Raw genomic sequence first — 23,991 nt, forward strand, 5'->3', positions numbered from 1 at the left:
TCTCCACCTTTGCGGTCCTCTAAATAAAAGTTACCCCCAGGACTTGATGCCAAAATGTTATCAATTTGACAGTCAAAATCAAGTTCAATGTCTGGGTCCTCAGTCCAATCCACTGCATCAATCTCACTCAATGAGAGTGGTGTTTCTGGAACCACCATTTTAGGGGCTAAGAATTTTAAAGGTGCTAACATTCTGCTGGTGCAAGGCTCAACTCACCCAAAGGACAAAAAACTCTGCTGGTGCAAGGCTGAACTAAAGTAAAGGGACTAAAAATCTGCTGGTAAAAGGCTGAAGTCACCTCAAGGGCCTCAATCTCTGCTGGTAGCTCAGTTTAAGGGCCTCTAACTTAATTTGGAAGGGCTCATGTTAAGGGCCAGAAAAGTGTAATTGTGGATGTGTGTGTGTGATGTGGTAAGACCTTCCAAAATTCAGTTAAGGGTGGGTACTATTGGGTTTCCCTTTGCCTATTCCATCTGTGGTTGTCATGGGCAACGCGATTTAAAGGGGTGCTTGTTAATGTTTTATTAGCGTCAAATTTGGGTTTCTGTCCTTCCAATAGGGGAGGAAAGAAGGTTTCCAGGTATTTACCTGCTTTGATAGAGGCTTTTTTGAGTGTGGAAAGTGTGTAGTTGATAGGCTGTGATGGTAGGGTAAAACTGTGACTTGAGCTTGTTAGATGCCCCCAGCCATGCTTCCCCTGCTGTCCCAGTTGCATTGCACAGGTGTTGGCATGGTTTCCTGAGGTGTCATAGTGGACTTGGTGACCCTCCTGAGTCGAATTGTGGGTTCCCCTGAAACAAAGCATTTTTCCCCATAGACTATAATGGGGTTCGATATTCATTCGAATAGTCGAATATTGAGCGGCTATTCGAAACGAATAATGAATATCAAATATTTTACTGTTCGCTCATCTCTAGAGATGAGCAGTCTTTATTCCACTGAATTGTGGCAGAATCAGCAGAAACACCTGAACACCTAACAGGGACCTAATATTATAGATGGCATATGGTAAGAGAGGCCACATTACATACTGTGCACTGGACTCCAGGAGCATCATAGTGTACAGACCCATAGAAAAGAATGAAATAGGGGCCACACGGTGGCTCAGTGGTTAGCACTGCAGCCTTGCAGCGCCGGAGTCCTGGTGTTCAAATCCTGCCAAGGGCATAAAACCATCTGCAAGGAGCTTCTATGTTCTCCCCGTGATTGCATGGATTTCCATCCCATATTCCAAAAAAAAAAAAAAAAAAAGACATACTGATAGGGAAAAAAAATGTACATTGTGAGCTCTATGTGGGCTCACAATCTACATAAAAGAAAGAAAAGAATGAAATACATGGATAGCACACTGACCACGGTCGTCTGCAAGGGACCTTAGTTAGAAATGGTAGATAGATAGATAGATAGATAGATAGATAGATAGATAGATAGAATTATCTATCAATATCTACAGAAACATTTTAGAGCAGGGACTTTTTTTTACTATAGTATACACACAAGCTGTGTCTTTGCCGCGCTGAGCAGTAATCTGTGAAATACATTACAGACCTGCATCTACTCAATGTTTTGCATATTCACATATTGAATGATAACATATATCCCATATTTCCAATAAAGGTTTAAAGAATAATGATTTTAATAAAGTTTTAATACATTTGTAAAAACAAAACACAGATACAAAATGTCCCAAAGTGCAGAAAAGTTGCAAAGACTGTATTCAGGAGATTAGGTGAATGCCTTACTGGCCTCTAACACTCTAACGAGGGAGAAAAGGAAGATATCCCATTTCTCTATTTCTCCTCATCATCATTATTTCCCCCTCCTCCTCATCATCCAGTGATGAGCAATCTTAAAGCAGGCGTCCAGAACAATAGAAAAGAAAAAATGCAAGAGGTTAGCTCACCCTGAAATAAACGTCCCAGGTGCACGACCCTGTCTCCTGACTCCTAGGAGCTTCAAAATTCTTTGAAAGACCGCATTGCAAGAAGGATCCGCAACATCTTGGGTACGTATAAAATTTAGCCTTTAATCCATAAGTTAAAAATGAGCCCCGATGGGCAGGCAGACAAAATAACTAATACATAGTAAAGTGCAGAAAAAAGTCAGAAAGGTGAATAAAAAACCGCAACTAACGCGTTTCGGGGTCCTTAAAGCCCCTTAATCATAGTGCTCTCCCACTATGATTAAGGGGCTTTAAGGACCCCGAAACGCGTTAGTTGCGGTTTTTTATTCACCTTTCTGACTTTTTTCTGCACTTTACTATGTATTAGTTATTTTGTCCAGAACAATAGCTGAGGCAATTTCTAAAATTACTAATCCAACCCATGAAAATTATGAGCCTTAGCTTCCTGATTTTGTGGACAGGTCAGGAATGCCGAGATTAATATTTTATATACCACTCCAATCTTTCAAATGACCATGACCAAGGTATTGCTTTGAAGTAATCCTCAAGTTTGTGCATTATAACGATAATGCACAGTGACCGTCCTGAGATGTCCAAAACTTTGACTACCTATTCACAATAAAGCCAGTCATTGACCATTTTAGTGCCAAATGCCCATATCACTTCTGAAGGGATGCTTAAATTCTGCCAGTAAGAGGGCACATTATGGCATTAAAATGCACTAATTTTGTGAGAAGTTTAGGATTCATGAAGAAAGGACACACGAATTGAGCCCCTAGAAAGCCTCCGGATGCCTTAGTTAGAGAGGAATTGCACAAAAATCAGAGGAGGCCACCCTAAGACATAGGTTGTGCAATCTCTCATAATGAGTGAGAACAGGCCAGAGTGCAATGAGAACATGCTGTTTGTCAAGTATAAGAACAAGAAGGATGTCCTTGTGCTAGTCACAACTCATGGTAATGACAGCATCCCTGTCCTTGTAATCGGCATCCGTAATGCTGCATCCTGGGCTATAATAAGCACATGGGAAAGGTTGATATATATGACTAAGTCCTGAAGCCATATAGTGCTAGTGAAGAAAACAAAAGTGTGGTACAAACAGTTGCCCGTGCAGAGAAGATAATTTTAGGAGGAACTTATCAAGACTCTGATATTTGGGGACCAGAAAGGACCAAGCCCCAGTACACATGGAACTAAAAGTGCCAGTATTGCACCAGGGCAACACTTTCCAAGTGAAGTCTCACAAACTTCAAAGTAAGCGAAGACCCAAAAATGAAACAGCTTGTTTTCCAAGACTAGAATAATTAAAGACATTATTTATCAGTGCGACACCTGTCCTAAAAAACCTGGACTTTGCATGAAGGATTGCTTCAGACTGTACCACACATCCACATATTATTAATTTTATAATTTATTGTCTTTGGTATATCAACTCCTTATACCATATACTCCACATGAATCTATCTTTCAACCTCTGTGGTGCATCAATTTTTAGAAAATAAATTAATGCATACCTATGAGATCCAAATGTTTACTATATCCCTTGATAAATTTCTTAAGGGGTCTAGTTATCAATTGGGGGTTTCACTGCTTTGGTACTTCAGGGCATGGGGCATGACACCTAAAAACTATTTCTGTAAAATCTTCCCTACAAAATTTTGTCCCTTCTGAGTCTCATCATTTGTCCATACAGCAGTTTACATTCACATGTAGGCCAGGAGAAATTGATTAATTTCTTGATTGGTATAGTTTCCAAAATAAGATCATATGTTGGGAATTTCCAATGTTTTGAGACTCAAGCGCCCTGCAAATAAGACAGGGTTTCTGAAAACTATTGCAGCAAAATCTGCCCTCCAAAAAGTATTTTGTCCCACCCTTCAGAACTGAACTGGTCCTTTGAAAAATGGATTTTGAAAATATCCTTGAAAATTAAAAATAATAAATAAATAATAATTAAAAATAAAATTGCTGTTTGACCCGTAAGACTTATAATATCTGAAAAAATTGAAACAGTGATTCAAATTTGATGCCAGCATGAAACAGAGATATGGTAAATTATATTCATGAAGTAATTTAGGTAATTTAACTGTCTATGAAAGGTATTTAATTTCAAAGTTTGAAAAATTAATTTATTCAAAATTTTCACCAAATTTTCTTATTTTTCATAATTAGAGATAAAACATATTGACCAAAATTTACCACTCACACAAAGTACATGGTGTCATGAAAAAAAAAATAATCTCAGAACCACTTTGATAAGTTAAAGTATGCCAAAGTTATTACCTCACAAAATGACACGTCAGATTTTAAAAATGAGGCCTATTCCTTAAAGCAATTTTTATGCCATGTCCTTAAAGGGGCTCTATCAGCAAAATTTTGCTGTATGAGCCCCACATATGCGTGAATAGCCTTTAAAAAGGCTATTCAGGCACTGTTAATCTTATTTTAAACCCCCGTCCCATTTTAAAATAAAACTGTAAAAACAAATAGGTAAATCATACCTGAATGTGCACCAACGTCATCTTCTGGCACGCCTACCTCTTCTTTCTTCTTTTGGCAATGCCCTCCAGTCCTGACTCTTCCCCGGCTTCATCTTCATCTTCTTCCGGCGGTTCAAATCCGATTGGTTGAAATCTGGCGCGTGAGCAGTAGCGCTCCCTCTGGAGCTACTGTGCACACTCCAGCGGTACTGCCATTGAGAAAAATGGGACGGGGGTTTAAAATAAGATTAGCGGTGCCTGAATAGCGTTTTTAAAGGCTATTCATGCATATGTGGGGCTCATACAGCAAAATGTTGCTGATAGAGCCCCTTTAAAGTGTTAAACATTGATATAAATAGAACATGACTGTTCATCATCTCTAATTAACCACCAATGATTCCTCAGTGAACAAAATCCATAATGGCTAGTTATTGTTTAGCATTTGCCTTTAATGCAATGTGTCTCTTTTATTTTGAGTTCTCTTCAGACTCACATGTACTTTATAACTCTAATTAAAATATTAAATTATCTTTATCCAAAAAATTTTAAAAACTCCTTAGTCACCTAAAGTGTTCATTTGCTCTTTGGCCAATTTAGAAACTGTACAGTCATGGCCTAAATTTTTGAGACTGAAATAAATTTTGGTTTTCACAAAGTTTGTTGATTCAGTGTTTCCAGATCTTTTAGTCAGATGTTTCTATGGTGTACTGAAGTACAGATATAAGCATTAAAAGCATCTTCTTTTAAAAAAAATCATAAAAGATGCCACCTCTTCAAGAAAAACATCAAGTAGAGACTGACATTTTGCAGGAAGTATAGGAATTGGATTGAGACGACTGGTGTAATCTTATTTTGTGAGTGCTACCAGTGAGTGCTACCAGTGCCAATAGTAAAACATCTTGAGATCCAGTATACTTTCACTGGGCCTTATGCTATTGAGAGGTTCTCTCAGTGGGACAGGCACAGCAGATCCCAATTTCATTTCTATCTGTGTCCTCAGGATGCAGATAGAGTTGATAATAGTAGTGGAGCACAGGGCTATCAGTTTTGTGCTCCATCATTTAGGCCTTGACTAGTGCTGTCTGAGGAAGGGAGGTGTGGTGAGCACCAAGACAGAGTCAGAGCCACCAAGCAGCACAGTGGGAACAAGGCTAGGTAAATGTTTCTTTTTTGTTGTTATTTAATGTATTATATTGTCTGATGGGCCACTTGGGGATGGGGGGCATATTATTGTGTAATGGACAACTGGGGGGACATATTAATCTGTGAACTGCACCAAAAAACTGGCCCATGGGCAACTGAGGGGGCATCTTACTCTGTGATGGGCAAATGTGGAGATATCTTAACTAGAGTTGAGCGAGTACTGTTCGGATCAGCCGATCCGAACAGCACGCACGCATTGAAATCAATGCACGCAGCCGGCACGCGGTGGGTTAAGTGGCCGGCTCCCGTCAAACCGGAAGCACCAGGTGCTTCCATTCATTTCAATGTGTGCGTGCTACATCAGATGATGTACATCTGATGTAGCAGAGCCGAGGGTGCTCTAGAACCCCTGTGCAAACTCAGCTCACGCTAATAGAATGCATTGGCCAGCGCTGATTGGCCAATGCATTCTATTAGCCCGATGAAGTAGAGCTGAATGTGTGTGCTAAGCACACACATTCAGCTCTACTTCATCGGGCTAATAGAATGCAATGGCCAGCGCTGATTGGCCAGAGTACGGAATTAGACCAATCAGCGCTGGCTCTGCTGGAGGAGGCGGAGTCTAAGATCGCTCCACACCAGTCTCCATTCAGGTCCGACCTTAGACTCCGCCTCCTCCAGCAGAGCCAGCGCTGATTGGTCGAATTCCGTACTCTGGCCAATCAGCGCTGGCCAATGCATTCTATTAGCGTGAGCTGAGTTTGCACAGGGGTTCTAGTGCACCCTCGGCTCTGCTACATCAGATGTACATCATCTGATGTAGCAGAGCCGAGTGTGCATCAGATGTAGCAGAGCTGAGTGTGCATCAGATGTGTAGTTGAGCAGAACTGGCTCAGCACTGCTAAGTCTCTGCATTCGCATAGGAATGCATTGGCCAGCCTTCGGCCAATCAGCGCTGGCTCTGCCGGAGGAGGCGGAGTCTAAGGTCGGACCTGAATGGAGACTGGTGTGGAGCGATCTTAGACTCCGCCTCCTCCAGCAGAGCCAGCACTGATTGGTCGAGTTCCGTACTCTGGCCAATCAGCGCTGGCCAATGCATTCTATTAGCCCAATGAAGTAGAGCTGAATGTGTGTGCTTAGCACACACATTCAGCTCTACTTCATCGGGCTAATAGAATGCATTGGCCAATCAGTGCTGGCCAATGCATTCTATTAGCGTGAGCTGAGTTTGCACAGGGGTTCTAGTGCACCCTCGGCTCTGCTACATCAGATGTACATCATCTGATGTAGCAGAGCTGAGTCTGCATCAGATGTGTAGTTGAGCAGAACTGGCTCAGCACTGCTAAGTCTCTGCATTCGCATAGGAATGCATTGGCCAGCCTTCGGCCAATCAGCGCTGGCTCTGCCGGAGGAGGCGGAGTCTAAGGTCGGACCTGAATGGAGACTGGTGTGGAGCGATCTTAGACTCCGCCTCCTCCAGCAGAGCCAGCGCTGATTGGTTGAATTCCGTACTCTGGTCAATCAGCACTGGCCAATGCATTTCTATGGGGAAAAGTTAGCTTGTGAAAATCGCAAACTGACAGGGATTTCCATGAAATAAAGTGACTTTTATGCCCCAAGACATGCTTCCCCTGCTGTCCCAGTGTCATTCCAGGGTGTTGGTATCATTTGCTGGGGTGTGATAGTGGACTTGGTGACCCTCCAGACACGGATTTGGGTTTCCCCCTTAACGAGTATATGTTCCCCATAGACTATAGTGGGGTTCGAAACCCATTCGAACACTCGAACAGTGAGCGGCTGTTCGAATTGAATTTCGAACCTCGAACATTTTAGTGTTCGCTCATCTCTAGTCACAATCTTTATCTCTCCTCCCAGGGTTGCTCTTAGTCATCTACCTCAGGGAATGTTGACAGCCATTTGCAAGCCTGCCTTCAAATATCATTTTTTCCGTTTTTTGGTGCTGTTCTGGTTGCTTGCTAATGAAAACCCTGTGCCTACCCTGTTTCCCTGTTTACCTAAAAGTGTTGCTGAGTAGTTACTTCTGGATGTGGCCATGTCGGAAATCCTAAATGTATATAGTAGAACTGACTTACAGGTGAGGTATGTGTCATGAATCGCAATGGAAATCAGAATCTGTGGGAAAGAGCTAAAGAGGCAGATATAGAGTAAGTTGCAAAATAAATAGTGCAAAAAGAAGAGGCAGGAAAAGGAAGGAAAAAGTGACTGGATGTATGGGGCAAACTAGAGACTAGGCAGACTTAGGAAGGGCCAAGAAGGTAAAGTAATAAAGAAGAATAGAGCTAGAATAGAAAACAGTAAATTATTAAAGAAGAAAATAGCAGGATAGACAAAACAATTTATATATGACTGGGCACCACGGATACCCTAGGAGTTTAGTGGATTTGTAAAAGAGAAAAGGGAGAAATTAACCACTTCCGGACCGCCCATAGACTAAATATGTCCGAACGGTGGTTGACTTGTTTTGACAGGATGTATCAGTACATCCAATCAGCTGTAACTTCAACCAGAGATCCCAGAGAGAAGGCAGGGAAGGTTTATTACCTTCCCTGCCTTATTAATCACTGTGTATATGTGGCCACCCTACAGGACTCAGATCAGCTCTAGTAAGGTGTATAGTAGCATGCAGAAGGCTGTATTCCTCCTGCAACTGGGGCTAAATGTACCAGTCCCAGTTGCAGGGGAAATCAGTCTCTAATACAAAAAAAAGTGATCAGATGTCTCAAAGGTCTTTTATGACTTTATGGGGACACAATAATAGAAAAGTTTTCAAAACATGTAACTAATAAAATAATAAAATAATAAGCCAATAAAATGACGTTATAAAGTTTTTCAGTAGCACTTGTGTTATTGTAAGAGGGTGAAACAGCCCCTGTGTAGTGAATGTGCAATGTGTAATTGAGTTGGTGTTTTCATAACCTGACATTTTGTTGTTTGACCACAAGAGGTCGCTGTTGTGAGATAACAAGTAAAAGGAAAAAGGCTGCATGCCCCTGGAAGATTGATGTGGAGACCCTGATCGTTGGAGGAAGGTTCTAGGAGCCATTTTGAGTCAGAGTGTGCTGGACTCTAGAGGAGAAGAGAGAGCTGTGGAGATATCACTGTGCAGAGAGGGTCCTTGGAGGGAGAAGCCATAGCAAGAATAGCTGAGGATTTGAGACTTTCAGAGTCTGTCCAGACACCATCCTAAGGAGAAGATTACTGTCAGAGACTTGGCTGAGAAGTGAGACTGTCAGTGAGACCGCATGCTGTCCGAGGAGCTCCTCTTCACCCTGATGCTAACAGAGACTAAAAGGTACCCAACAGAAGTAAGCGTGCACGCACCACACTGCAAGTTTTGCACCATATTGCTGGGACTGAGTAAAAAGCCTGTAGTTAGTTAGTTAGGTATAATCATCACCCCAGGCTGCAATACTGGTGAACTATCTACCTGTCTGGTAAAAGGACTAAGTCACAGAGGATTTCTACAGTTATATCTCCCAGAGAGGGACTTGTAAGGAAGTCTGGGAGCAACATTTAGTTTAACTTTACACTGTTTGGCTTGCAAGCTAACTAACCATTATACTTGCTTAGTTGTACTTGGTTTGGGGGGAATTTAGTAGTATTGTGATAAGATTGTAAACCCTGGTGTTACACCGCCGGATGCCTGTGTCACACACACTGAATTGTTCCTGTGTAATAGGGTAATAACAGGTAACAGGCAGCTGCATAGGCGCAGCTTGCAGGTAGGTAAAAGCTTGGAGTATATTGAAGGCCACACTAGTGGGCACCGTGCTGTATAACACCAGGGTCCCAGCCTCTAGGCTGTGTAAATGTAATACCTGGGAGTGTTCTTTTGGACAAAAGAGGTTATCTAAACTAAGTAAAGTCCTATCTTGGTTAAATTGAATTGGACTCACTTCCTTTGTTCGTGACTTCGCTGTATCCTGGGGAGCCCACCTCGGTACACGGCTTACAACTTGGCGTAGTCGGCAGGATACAGCGACCCTCATGGACGGGAATGTGGCGGGAGAGAATCCCCTGGCACCAGCTGTGGTGGTCCAGGGTGCCCCTGCACAGCAAGCCCCAGCGCTGGTAATGCCGGCCCAAGTGGGGTACTTATCGGCCGGGGCACTAATGCAGCATCTGCCAAAGTTTGACGGTAATAATATGACGTTGCAGGACTGGACTGAAAGGGTACGAAGTATAGTTAGACTGAGCAACCTGATACCGGAACTGCGTGCAGAGATAGCATTAGGGGCCCTAGAAGGTGACGCTAGACGGACAGTGATGGTACGGCCCGAATCGGAAAGAGACACTTTAGAAAAAATATTTGCTCTGCTAGAGGGAGCTCAGGGAGGGCGTGCCAAGGTAGCGCAGTTGCGGAGCAACTTCTTCAATCGGTCACAGAGGGAGGGTGAGACTTTAACGCAATACTCTAACGCCTTACAAGAGATGCTGAATGAAGTGCAGCGACGGGACTCAGAGGCTATGGGAGCCTTCAAAGAAGTGGACCGGCTGCTACGAGATCAATTCATCCTAGGGTTATCCAATAAGTTGTTACAGGATAAACTGCAAGAGATGATCCGGGCAGATGCCAACCTGACATTCTATAATGTTTACCTGGCTGCTGTAGAGAGGGAAGAAGCGCCCGTGGCTGTGAATGTGAAGGCTGTGAGTAGCACCCAAGTGACAGGGACCCGAGGAGGTCCTGAAGACCCAGGGTCCTTAAAGGATGTAGTCCAGGCTCTACGGGCAGAAATGAGAGAACTCCGACTGGAGGTGTCCCAGATGCGAGCAGGTCAATCCATGGTTCCAGAAATGACCACATCGTCCTACTCTCCCCCGCTGAGAGTACACCGTGGCCGAGGACCCACCAACCAAGGCTCATCAGCTGGACAGGGATCAAGGGGACCCCTCTGCTGGAGTTGCAGACAGTATGGCCATATCGCCAGAGAGTGTAAGGGGGAGGTGGAACCCGAGCCGGCTTTAAACTCCCGACCGCCGCAGTAACGGGGCGTCCTGTGGCGGTTCACCAACAATCAAGCCCCGTACGTGATGAATGCGACCTATATGCTAGCAGCCCCGTTATGGAAGCTGAGCTGGAGGGCCAGAAGGTACGCTGCTTAGTTGATACTGGATCGGAGTGCACCCTGATGCCCCTGGAGTTCTTCGAGAGACACTTCGGACATATGATGGAGCCAGAGGATGGAAGTGTCATCCGGTTGATAGCTGCCAACAATGGTGCGATGGACGTACAAGGGATCGTCTGGATGCGGGTCCGGCTGTTTGGGCAAGACATTGGCAAAAAGGGGATCGTGCTGATAGACCATCCGTCCAGGAGAGGACTCGATGTGACGCTGGGCATGAACGTGCTGAGAGACCTAGATCATCACCTTTATGCAAAGGAAGGACCTAAATACTGGCAGCGGGCCACCACACACCGGCCGACTCAGAAGGTCCTACAGCAGATGGTGAGGAGCTGTAGTTTGCAGAAGAGCACCATGGCAGGGCGCTCCATTGGATACGTGAAGGTGCCGCTGAGTGCCCCAATGAAGATTCCACCGCAACAGGAAAATATTGTGATGCTTCCGGTGGGGGCTGGACGACCATTAAATGGACTAGAGGTCTTGATAGAGCCCGCCCTGCAGGGAGAAACGCAGACCCGCCCTCTGGTAGCCCGAGCACTTGCCACTGTGAAGGATGGGTGTGTGCCTATACGCTGTCTCAACGTTCTGGACAGTGAGTTGTTCGTGCCTGGGAATACCCTGCTGGCTGAAGTTCACGTGCCCGGGGGTGACATCCTTCGCCGGAAGAGCTTCACGTTGCAGCCTGATGGGAGGTCGTCTTGGACCTATGCTGTGAAGGTCCAGCAAAGGCAGCCTCCAACGGCAGAGTGGAATGGCCAAGTGATCATGTCTCTGATGGGAGTAGATCGCCGGTCTCTGACCCCGGGACAACAGAAGCTTCTGGAGGACACTCTGTGGGAATTCCAGGAGGCGTTTTCAAGACACGATGAAGACTTCGGGTGTGCTACCGCCATTGAACACGAAATCCCCACTGGCGACGCTGCGCCTATTCGGGAGCGGTATAGGCAGATTCCCCCCAAGATGTATCAGGAGGTGAAAGAAATGGTGGCTAGCATGCTGGAGAATCAAGTGATCCAGGAGAGTAAGAGCCCATGGGCTGCTCCGGTGGTCTTGGTGCGGAAGAAAGACGGAAGTCTCCGTTTCTGCGTAGATTACCGGAAACTAAATGCTAAGACCGTCCGTGATGCATACCCCCTTCCACGGATTGAAGAGTCACTATCCTCCCTCGGTCATGCCAAGTATTTCTCAACGCTTGACTTGGCCAGTGGGTATTGGCAAGTGCCAGTGGCCGAGAAGGACAAGGCCAAGACAGCGTTTATCTTACCCATGGGACTCTATGAGTTTAATAGAATGCCTTTCGGTCTGTCCAATGCCCCAGGGACATTTCAGCGGTTGATGGAGCTCTGTTTGGGTGACCTAAACTTTGAGTCGGTATTGATATACTTGGATGACGTTGTAGTGTTTGGGTCCTCATTTGAAGATCATCTCGAAAAGCTGCGGCAGGTCCTAGGGCGATTGCGTGATCATGGGCTAAAAATCAAGCCCAAGAAGTGTCAACTATTCCAGCAGCGAATAGAGTACTTGGGACATGTAGTCACTCCGGAAGGGGTACAACCTGCGCCCAGCAAGGTGGAGGCCGTCCAGAAGTGGCCCCAACCAAGAACCCGGCGTGAAGTACAAGCCTTTCTAGGGTTGGCCGGTTATTACAGGAGATTCATACCCAAGTTCTCTCATCGGGCTGGCCCCCTAAATGAACTACTGAGAGGCACAGCTGGTGGACCCAAGAATCGCCCCATTGAGTGGGGGCCACGACAGCAAGAAGCCTTTGAGGGGTTAAAGAAAGCTCTGACCAGTACCCCGATCCTGGCCTATGCACAGTTTGATAAGCCATTCCTGTTGTACACCGATGGAAGTCTACATGGTCTGGGAGCTGTGCTATCTCAAGTTCAAGATGGACGTGAGAGGGTGATTGCCTATGGCAGCCGGTCCTTAAGGGAGTCAGAGCGTAACCCCGACAACTACAGCTCCTTTAAGTTGGAGCTTTTGGCACTTGTATGGGCCATGACTGAAAGATTCACAGAGTATCTGACGGGTGCAGAAGTGATTGTGATGACGGACAATAACCCTTTAGCACACTTAGAGAACGCTAAGTTAGGTGCCCTTGAGCAGAGGTGGATGTCCCGCCTTTCCAAGTATCAATACCATATCCAGTTCCGATCAGGGAGAGAGAATGGCAACGCTGATGCCCTCTCCCGAGTCCCTGTGGGGTTGCCAACCAAGAGTGGAGAGGAAGGGCTAGAAGACAGTGAAATCCCACACCTCGGCAGAATACCGCCATTCCAGAACATAACCCATTCAAGTGGGGTGGCTTCAGGGATGCCGATGGTGCTGGGGAAGACATTGGAAGATTGGGAAAGGGTTCAAAATAGCTGTCCGGACCTATGTAAAGTGAAAGAGTGGATCCGGACTAAGATCTGGCCACGGCCGAATGAGCGGGCTAGCTTAACCCAAGAGGGTCAGAAGTTACTGAGACAGTGGGATAAGCTGGTTGTCATCCAAGGACTCCTATGTCGGACCATATACATACAGTCAGAGCTGCAGCACCGGCAACAGATTGTCATCCCGATGTCATTGGGACCAGTAGCCGCTCAGGAAGCCCATGAGAGTGGGGCCCATTTTGGGAGTGCCAAAACGTACCAATGGCTCCAACGATTTGTGTATTGTCCAGATTTGGGAAAGATGGTGACCAAGGCATGTCTTCAATGTCGGTCCTGCGGGCTGAGTAAAAGTCCCGAACAACGTGCCCCTGTACAAACTATTCAAACATCTGCCCCCCTGCAAATTCTAATGATTGATTATGTACAGATTGGGTACTCTACCTCAGGACATTCTTACTGTTTGGTTATGACGGACCATTTTACAAAGTATGCAGTAGCTGTACCCACCAGAGATCAGACGGCTGAATCCGCTGCCGAAGCGGTCTGCAAACACTTTATACAAGTGTTTGGGTGTCCACAGAAAATCCATTCAGATCAGGGGGCGTGCTTTCAGGGGGCTTTGATGAGTGAATTGTATCAACTCTATGGGATCGAACATTCTCGCACGACCCCATATCATCCACAGGGGAACGGGGCATGCGAGCGGTTCAACCGCACCTTGATACAGATGTTGCGGATGCTAGAGGATAGTCAAAAAGCTCGGTGGCCAGAGTATCTACCTGAACTGATGTGGGCCTATAACAATAGAGTACACAACACCACTGGTTACTCTCCACACATGTTGATGTTTGGGAGGGCAGGTCAAGAGATTGAGGATCTCCACATGCCAGATCCAATGCAGCCTCCTCCAAGGAGCACTACCGCATGGGCGCAAGAACACCGTCGCCGACTGAGAGCAGTACATAAGGTTGTGGGCGAACGCATGAGACAAATAGTACACCCCAACCCAGGGCCGGTGCAGAGGGATGAATACGCCCCAGGTGATCGTGTGATTGTCAGGGCCAAGAGGCCAACGGGAAAATTGGATGGGCGGTGGGAGGCGGTACCATATGTTGTGAAGCGAAAGGTAGACCCTGATATTCCAGTGTATGAGGTACAGCCAGTAGGGACTGGAGGACCCTCAAGGAACCTTCACCGTAACATGTTAAGACGCTGCAATTTTGAACACTCGGTGGCCGACGAGGTGGTACAGGCTCCTAGCATTGCTACCAGGGAAACCCCCTTAGACGATGAGTGGTGGGTTGTCCCTGCCCCAGCCGATCCAGGGAACCAAGTCGAGTCTAGTTTGCCGCCCAGGGAGGGAGTTGTACAACCTGCAGAACAGCCATCATTGGGTGTGCCGGGTGCCCCTGATTCTGTGACTCTGCGTAGGACAGCCAGGTCCAATGCTGGGGTACCCCCACAGCGCTATGCACAAGATGAGTTTATATGGGAAAGGTTGCCAGGGACGTCAACCTCTAGTGGGGTGGCATGTAAGAGGGTGAAACAGCCCCTGTGTAGTGAATGTGCAATGTGTAATTGAGTTGGTGTTTTCATAACCTGACATTTTGTTGTTTGACCACAAGAGGTCGCTGTTGTGAGATAACAAGTAAAAGGAAAAAGGCTGCATGCCCCTGGAAGATTGATGTGGAGACCCTGATCGTTGGAGGAAGGTTCTAGGAGCCATTTTGAGTCAGAGTGTGCTGGACTCTAGAGGAGAAGAGAGAGCTGTGGAGATATCACTGTGCAGAGAGGGTCCTTGGAGGGAGAAGCCATAGCAAGAATAGCTGAGGATTTGAGACTTTCAGAGTCTGTCCAGACACCATCCTAAGGAGAAGATTACTGTCAGAGACTTGGCTGAGAAGTGAGACTGTCAGTGAGACCGCATGCTGTCCGAGGAGCTCCTCTTCACCCTGATGCTAACAGAGACTAAAAGGTACCCAACAGAAGTAAGCGTGCACGCACCACACTGCAAGTTTTGCACCATATTGCTGGGACTGAGTAAAAAGCCTGTAGTTAGTTAGTTAGGTATAATCATCACCCCAGGCTGCAATACTGGTGAACTATCTACCTGTCTGGTAAAAGGACTAAGTCACAGAGGATTTCTACAGTTATATCTCCCAGAGAGGGACTTGTAAGGAAGTCTGGGAGCAACATTTAGTTTAACTTTACACTGTTTGGCTTGCAAGCTAACTAACCATTATACTTGCTTAGTTGTACTTGGTTTGGGGGGAATTTAGTAGTATTGTGATAAGATTGTAAACCCTGGTGTTACACCGCCGGATGCCTGTGTCACACACACTGAATTGTTCCTGTGTAATAGGGTAATAACAGGTAACAGGCAGCTGCATAGGCGCAGCTTGCAGGTAGGTAAAAGCTTGGAGTATATTGAAGGCCACACTAGTGGGCACCGTGCTGTATAACACCAGGGTCCCAGCCTCTAGGCTGTGTAAATGTAATACCTGGGAGTGTTCTTTTGGACAAAAGAGGTTATCTAAACTAAGTAAAGTCCTATCTTGGTTAAATTGAATTGGACTCACTTCCTTTGTTCGTGACTTCGCTGTATCCTGGGGAGCCCACCTCGGTACACGGCTTACATTATTAAGTAAAAAAAGAAAAAAGAAAAGTAAAAAGCAGACACAATTTCCCTTCTATTTTGTTTCCAAGACACATTCAAAAATAAAAACAACATAAAAAATAAAGCCCTATATGTCACCAAAAAAGATGCAAAAATTAGTTGAATGAGACATATGAGAAAAACATTACAGCCCTCAACTGCACATACAAAAAAAAGCATAAAATGTGTCTGGTCCTGGACCAGAAATTGGCCCGGTACTGAAGTGGTTAATGCACTATGAAAAAGAAATGTATAAATATACCAATAAAGTCTGCAAAAACTAGGAATGTTATAAACCCTGTTAGAGATGAGCGAACACTAAAATGTTCGAGGTTCGAAATTCTATTCGAACAGCCGCTCAATGTTCGTGTGTTCGAACGGGTTTCGAACCCCATTATAGTCTATGGGGAACAGATACTCGTTAAGGGGGAAACCCAAATCCGTGTCTGGAGGGTCACCAAGTCCACTATGACACTCCAGGAAATGATGCCAACACCTCTGGAATGACACTGGGACAGCAGGGGAAGCATGTCTGGGGGCATCTAACACACCAAAGACCCTCTATTACCCCAACATCACTGCCTAACAACTACACACTTTCCACATTCAAAAAAACCTCTATCAAAGTGGGAAAATACCTGGAAACCTTCTTTACTCCCCAAATGGATGGACACAAACCCCAATTTAAGCTCAACAAACAGTAACAACCACCCCTTTAAATCACGTTCCCCATGACAACCACAAATGGAATAGGCAATGGGAATTCCAAAAGCCCTCACCCTTAACTGTCATTTTGAGTGTGTGTGTGTGTGTGTGTGTGTGTGATGTGGTAAGACCTTCCAAAATTCACTTTTCTAGCCCTTAACATGAGCCCTTCCAAACAAAGTTACAGGACCTTAAGCTGAGCTACCAGCAGAGATTGAGGCCCTTGGCATGAGTAGAGCCTTGCACCAGCAGTGTTTTTGGCACTTAGGGTGAGTTGAGCCTTGTACCAGCGTGTGTCCCTTAACATCAGGCGGGCCCTAAGTTCTGCGCTTTGCACAAAAGTTCCACATTAACTAGGCTGAATGGTACAAAGATTAGTAGGCCCGAGAACCAGGAACAGGTCTTGCAATGGCTGTCGGATAACGCTTAAAGCACATTGTCCACCAGCCAGTCAGCCTCTACCTCCTCTTACCCAACAGTCTTGTCCTCCTTCCACCCAAAATTCCCAATCTTCCCAGAACAATAACCCCAACTGTCCCTGCTCCCCAGAGCTGTTCTCCCTTCCTTTGACTGTACCGCAACCTGCCCCTCCATTTCGCGATTCCACGGACCTAACAGACGAGTATCTGTGTCCAGATGCTCAAACACTAGAGTCTCCTCCATTCCATCTCCGGTCGATTTGGTGGCGGATGACCAGCAACCCACCCTCATCGACGACGATGAGACGCAGTTGCTGTCAGGGAAGCCAGTTGACATGCGCATTGTGCAGGAGGAGGAGGCGAGGCAGGAGTTGGAAGAGGAGGTGGTGGACGACGAGGACACCGACCCCACCTGGACAAGGCGGATGTCAAGCTGGGAAAGTAGTGTGGATGTTGAGGCAGGTGCAGCACCAAAAAGGGTAGCTAGAGGCAGAGACATGTCCAGAGGCAGAGGTCAGCTGCTTTGCCGAAGCCAGGCCAGACCCGGAATGTCCGAAGATGTTCCCTTTTGTACCCAGCCCAGAAAAACTCCCCCATTGAGGGCACGTTTCTTGAAGGTGTAGAGTTTTTTCAAGGAATGCTCCGAGGACAGATATAGTGTCGTCTACACAATTTGCCTCTCGAAATCGAGTAGGGGCCCTGAGAAGAGCAACCTGTCCACCACTTCAATGCACCGTCATTTGGAATCCAAGCAATGGAATCAGTGGCAGGCAGCAACAGCAGGACAAACGTCGCCCGCCGTTCATGCCACTGCCTCTGCTCACAGTGCTGGATATGCACTCCAGAGGACGAGCCAGGACATCACTTCATCTGCCTCCGGCACTTTGTTGACTTCTCCCTCATCCTCCCCTGTTTCTGTCTTATCTCCTTCTCCTGCACCATCAAAGGCACCATCAGGCGCTTCTTTACAACAACCCACCATCTCTCAGACATTGGAGCGCTGGCAGAAATACACCGCTAACCACCCACCCACGCAAGCCTAGAACGCCAACATCGCTAAACTGCTGCCCCAGGAGAGGTTGGAGTTCCGGCTTGTTGAAACTCCCGACTTCCCGGACCTGATGGCAACTGTGGCACCTCACTATGCCGTCCCTAGCCGTCTCAACTTCTCCCGGTGTGGCGTCCCCGCCTTGCACCAGCACGTGTCACTCAACATCAGGTGGGCCCTTAGTTCCGCGCTTTGCTGCAAGGTCCACTTGACCACCGACACTTGGACAAGCGCCTGTGGTCAGGGATGCTGCTTATCTTTAAGAACAGGCAGGGTGAATGTGGTGGAGTCTGGTCCCGGGGTGCAAACTGAGGTACCCTATCTCCTCTCCCAGGCCAAAATTCATGGCAGGAGTAGACTGAAACCCTACGACGCTGCAACCTCCACCACAGCTACTAGCGGCAAACGCTAAAACACTGGTGTGGGGAGACGTCAGCAGGCGGTGCTGAAGCTCATCAGCTTGGGGGACAGACAGCACAGTGCCTCCGAGGTCAGGGATGCCATCCTGGCTGAGATGGCATTTTTTTTTCCCTGCTACACCTGGGGCCTGGCATTTTTACGCCTGTGATAATGGCTGGAACCTGGTAGCGGCTCTGGAGCTTGCCAGCCTCCAACACGTTCCATGTTTGGCCCACGTCTAACCTAGTGGTGCAAAGTTTTTTGAAAACATACCCAAATGTACTGAAGGTACTGTTGAAAATGCAGCGCTTGTGCGCCCACTTTTGCAAGTGCACAGGAGTCGCTGCTAGCCTAAAAACACTCTAGCAAGGCCTACATCTGTCCAAACACAGGCTGTTGTCCGTCATTCACACACGCTGAAACCCTACAATACCATATCTTGAGCAGGGTGTGTGAGCTGCACAGACCTTTGATGGAGTTCCATCTACAAAACCCAAGGGTTCCTCAAAGTCAGCTCCCAAAGTTTCTGCACCATGAGTTTCCAGGGGTGGCAGAGTTATGGCTAGGGGCAGAGGCATGGATAGGGATGATGTCTAGGGGCAAAAGCAGTGTGGATGTGGAGGCAAGCTAAGCAGGAAAAACTGGGGGTACAAGCTAAGGCATGGACTGGGGTGATGTCTAGGGGCAAAAGCAGTGTGGATGTGGAGGCAAGCTAAGCAGGAAAAACTGGGGGTACAAGCTAAGGCATGGACTGGGGTGATGTCTAGGGGCAAAAGCAGTGTGGATGTGGAGGCAAGCTAAGCAGAAAAAACTGGGGGTACAAGCTAAGGCATGGACTGGGGTGATGTCTAGGGGCAAAAGCAGTGTGGATGTGGAGGCAAGCAAAGCAGGGAAAATGGTGGCTAGAGGCAAAGGGATGTCCATAGGCAGCAATGGCAAAGATGCAAAACTCTCCCCTGTTTCAAGAATTTTCCTGACTTGTCTGCCCACAAAACATTCCTGGGAGGAGGGCTGAAACACCACCCTCCTCCTCCTCCGCTGTTAGATTGACCCCAGCTATGAGCTGAAAACGCTGCAACACTGGTGTGGGGAGACGTCAGCAGGCTGGGCTGAAGCTCATCAGCTTGGGAGACGGACAGCACACTGCCTCTGAGGTCAGGAATGCCATCCTGGATGAGATGGCAATTTGTTTATCCCCGCTGCCCCTGGGGCCAGGCTTTTTTGTCTTGTTGGAGGGCTCTGGAGCTTGCCAGCCTCCAACACGTTCCATGCCTGGCCCACGTGTTCAATGTAGTGGTGCAATGATTTTTAAAAACATACCCCAAATTAGCTGAGCTAAGGGTGAAAGTGCGGCACTTGGACACCCACTTTCCCAAGTCTACAGTACCTGGAGCTAGCCGCAATACACTCCAGCAAGGCCTACATCTGCCTGAAGCACCTACTGTTGTGCGAGGTCACCACACGCTCTAACCCTAGATACCGTATGTTCAGCAGGGTGTGTGAGCAGCAGAGACCTTTGATGGAGTACCAGCTACAAAACCCAAGGGTTCCTCAGAGTCAGCTCCCTCACTTTCTGCACCATGAGTTTCCATGGGTGGCAGACTTATGACTAGAGGCACAGGCATGGATAGGGGTGATGTGTAGGGGCAAAAGCAGTGTGGATGTGGAGGCAAGCTAAGCAGCAAAAACTGGGGGTACAAGCAGCCGGTGGCATCATCACTGACAAGCACAGCTGTCTGTCAGCTGACAGGCTGACTTTCACCAAAATGAACAGACAATGGATAGACTCATCATATACATGTCAGTTACATGACAAATTTAGTGCAATTTGCAAGTCCAAGATGGGTTGGAGATCTGCGGAGAGGAATTTCACCACCTCTTGCGGGTGCCATCATTTGGAAGGCAAGCCCTGGGCTCAGTGGGTGAGAGCAAGCGCAGGATAATCGTCGTTTGGCCTGGCGGCCACTGCCTCTCCCACTGTTGACAGGGCTGGCGCTGCAGTCCAGACCAGCAGCCAGGACACCTCCACATCTGCCTCTGACACTTTGGGGAGTTCACCCTTATCCTCACCTTTTCCTGCCATTTCTCCTTTTGCCCGCGCCATCATGCGCCTCTTCCCAGCAACTCCCCATCTCCCAAGCCTTTCATTTCATGCTAAAGTACAGCGCAACCCACCCACATGCCCAAGGCTTCAACGGCCTCATCTCAAGAAATCTGGCCCAGGAGATGTTGGAATCCCGGCTGGGGGACACTCTGCCCTTTTTGGGCAGAGTGTCTACTGCGCCACCGCACTGTGCCGTCCACACCAGCACTTTCCCCCAAACATGAGGCGGTCCCTAAATTCAGCGCTTAGCCCTAAAGTTCCATGTGACCAGTTACGAATGGACAAGTGCATGCGGACAGGGACGCTACCTTTCAATTTGGGCACAGTGGTTGAATGTAGTTGAGGCGTGGACCGGGTCGCAAAATGTGGTGGCCTGACTTGTCTCCCCACACAACATTCCTGGGAGGAGGGCTGAAACACCACCCTCCTCCGCTGTTAAATTGACCCCAGCTACGAGCTGGAAACGCTGCAACACTGGTGTGGGGAGACATCAGCGGGCCGTGCTGAAGCTCATCAGCTTGGGGGCCAGACAGCACACTGCCTACAAAGTGAGTCATGCCATCCTCGATGAGATGGCAATGTGGTTTTTGCCACTGCACCTGGGCCCAGGCATGTTGTCATGTGTGATAATGGCCGTAACCTGGGATTGGCTCTGTAGCTTGGCAGCCTGCAACATATTCCATGCCTGGGCCACGTTTTTAACTCATTGCTGCTAATCATTTTAAAAAGGTACCCCAATGTTCCTGAGCTACTGGTGAAAGTGTGGCGCTTGTGCGGATAGTTTTTAAAGTCTATAGTTGCCGCTGCTAGCCTCTATGCACTCCTACAACGCCTGTACCTGCTGGAACAACGGCTGTTGTGCGATGTCTCCACACTGCTGGCACTAAACATATCATGTGTTGAGCAGAGTGTGTGAGCAGCACAGACCTTTGATGTAGTTCCAAATCCAAAACCCTCGGGTTCGTCAAAGTCAACTCCCTCAGTTGCTCAACCATGAGTGGCCATGGGTGGCAGACTTATGTGAAATCCCATCCCATCCATTGCACTGGACACGAAACATTAGCATGCGCTCAGCACAACTTCGGATATGGCAGCTGCGTTAAGCAGGGTGCAGGGTACAACACAGACCAGGCCCGAGCACCAGGAACAGGTGTTAGAAATACTGCAGCATCCGCCATTTCCTTCCAATTTTGGGGTTTTGGACCCGCCACCGACTTGTCTGGACCTAAGTGGGGATCATGAGTAACAGTTGCCATCAGGGCAAGCTGTGGTCATGTGCGGTTTGCAGTAAGGGGCCAGTGCGCAATTGGAAGAGGAGTTGGTGGATGACGAGGCCACCGACCCCACATGGACAGGGGTGATGTCTAGGGGCTAAAGCAGTGTAGATGTAGAGGGAAGCTAAATCAACAAAAAACCTGGGTAGAAGCAAAGGCATAAACTGGGGTGATGTTTAGGGGCTAAAGCAGTGTAGATGTGGAGGGAAGCTAATTCAACAAAAAAAAACAGGGTAGAAGCAAAGGCATAAACTGGGGTGATGTTTAGGGGCTAAAGCAGTGTAGATGTGGAGGGAAGCTAATTCAACAAAAAAAAACAGGGTAGAAACAAAGGCATAAACTGGGGTGATGTTTAGGGGTGAAAGCAGTGTAGATGTGGAGGGAAGCTAAGCAGCAAAAACAGTGGGTAGAAGCAAAGGCATGCAAAACTCTACCCTGTTGGAAGACTTATTCCTAGGTCTGGAACACGTTAATGGCCCCCCTGGACAAATTACTGCCACTCAGGGGCCTAGTGTCACCAGGAGGGACAAGTATAGGCGCATGTTGTGGGAATACCTGGCCGACACCAGCTCTGTCCTCTCCGATCCCTCTGTGCTCTACAGCCTACACTTATTTTCTCATCTTTTTTCTGCACTGCACATCTCTTGCCTGCTTCCTTTGGGATCTTACAAGTGGTGGTCCACTTCCAAAGATGGTAATTTCACTAGACAGTGTAACGGGAGTAGCTGAGGGATCGCTGTCTTAACCACTTTTTGGCACAAAATTAACTTCCAAAGCCAAATATGGTGCAAGTATATGATGCAAGGACACCTACACACCTATCTCTGACACATTGGGGAGTTCACCCTCATGCGCCCTTTTGGCCTGCACCATCATGCGCCTCTTCCCAGCCACTCCACATTTCCCAAGCTTTTCATTGCAGGCAGAAGTACAACACAACCCACCCCCATGCCCAAGCCTTTAACAGCCTCATCGATAAACTGCTGGCCCTGGAGATGTTGGTGTTTGTTTATGCTTCTGGAGACCCAGGCCTTCCGTCAGCAGATGGCAGCTGGGGCACCTCCCTATGCTGGGCCTAGCCGTTACTACTTCTCTTGGTGTGCTGTCCCTGCCTTGCGCCTGCATGTGTCCCATAACATCAGTCGGGCCCAGAGCTCTGCGCTTTGCTGCAAGGTCCACTTGACCACCGACACTTGGACAAGCGCCTGTGGTCAGGGATGCTGCAGTGCTTATCTTTAATGACAGGCAGGGTGAATGTGGTGGAGTCTGTTCCCCGGGTGCAAACTGGGGTGGCCTATCTCCTCTCCCAGGCCAAAATTCATGGCAGGAGTAGACTGAAACCCTACGATGCTGCAACCTCCACCCCAGCTACTAGCGGAAAACACTGTAACACTGGCATGGGGAGATGTCAGCAGGCCGTGCTGAAACTGATCAGCTTGGGGGACAGACAGCACAGTGCCTCCGAGGTCAGGGATGCCATCCTGGCTGAGATGGCATTTTTTTTCCCTGCTACACCTGGGGCCTGGCATTTTTGCGCCTGTGATAATGGCTGGAACCTGGTAGCAGATCTGGAGCTTGCCAGACTCAAACACGGTCCACGCATGGCCCACGTTTTTCAACTTGTTGGTGCCATGTTTCTTTGAAACCTACACCATTGTGCCTGATATACAGGTCAAAGTGGGGCCATTTTCGTAAGTGAGAACTAGCCTCTGCTAGGCAGAAAACATTCAGAGCACACTCCTCTCATCTTCGCACCGTTGGCTGGCGGAGGAAGACGAGGGGGTTGGAGTGGCATCTGATGTCCCTGTCCCACACGAGGCTAGAGGGTGCACTTCAGTGCATCCCATTGCTTCACCACAAATGGTGTGAAGGGGAGTGGAAAATGGAGGAAATGGAGAGTGACCCTTACAGTTGGGGCCAGCAAAGGCATGCCAAGTAACACACTGGCACACATGGCTGACTTCATCTTGGGTTGCTTTTCAACACATATTTCACATCATGAAGAACAAATAATACTGGATTTTTACAAGCCTCGAACCCCGGTCTAGGTCTAATGTCTGTTCCTTTCTTATATTAGGGGAGAGGGAAAAAAAATTACTTCAGTGATACGTTTAGCGTACATAGACTGACTATTAATGTGCATCCCACTTAGTGTTGTTAGGGTTACACACCGTCACAACCTGGCTAAAGCTTCTATAGCTGTTAATAAAGTCAACATAACTTTATGGTATCCAAAAAGACAGCTGGTACCGACAGAGAGCAAGACAAATGTCAACCAAAGCTGTGAGCTCTGAACACCCACAGTGACTTTGGCGTCATCATCATTATAAGGGAG

The 23,991-nt window shown here is 47.6% G+C and overlaps 1 long non-coding RNA gene across 2 annotated transcripts in view; it reads left to right on the plus strand.

The window, feature by feature from the left end:
* Positions 1 to 23,991, plus strand: part of LOC142200592 (uncharacterized) — a 973,077-nt gene that overhangs the window by 916,213 nt on the left and 32,873 nt on the right. Inside the window, exon 3 of one of the 2 annotated variants that reach the window (XR_012715464.1) lies at positions 17,343 to 17,352. The exons of the other annotated variant lie outside the window; for it this stretch is intronic. This is a non-coding gene — a long non-coding RNA (uncharacterized LOC142200592). Of the gene's footprint in view, positions 1 to 17,342; positions 17,353 to 23,991 lie in introns of those variants that run through there. 2 annotated transcript variants of the gene reach the window in all.

This window comes from Leptodactylus fuscus, chromosome 4, assembly GCF_031893055.1.
Source record: "Leptodactylus fuscus isolate aLepFus1 chromosome 4, aLepFus1.hap2, whole genome shotgun sequence".
NCBI lineage: Eukaryota > Metazoa > Chordata > Amphibia > Anura > Leptodactylidae > Leptodactylus > Leptodactylus fuscus.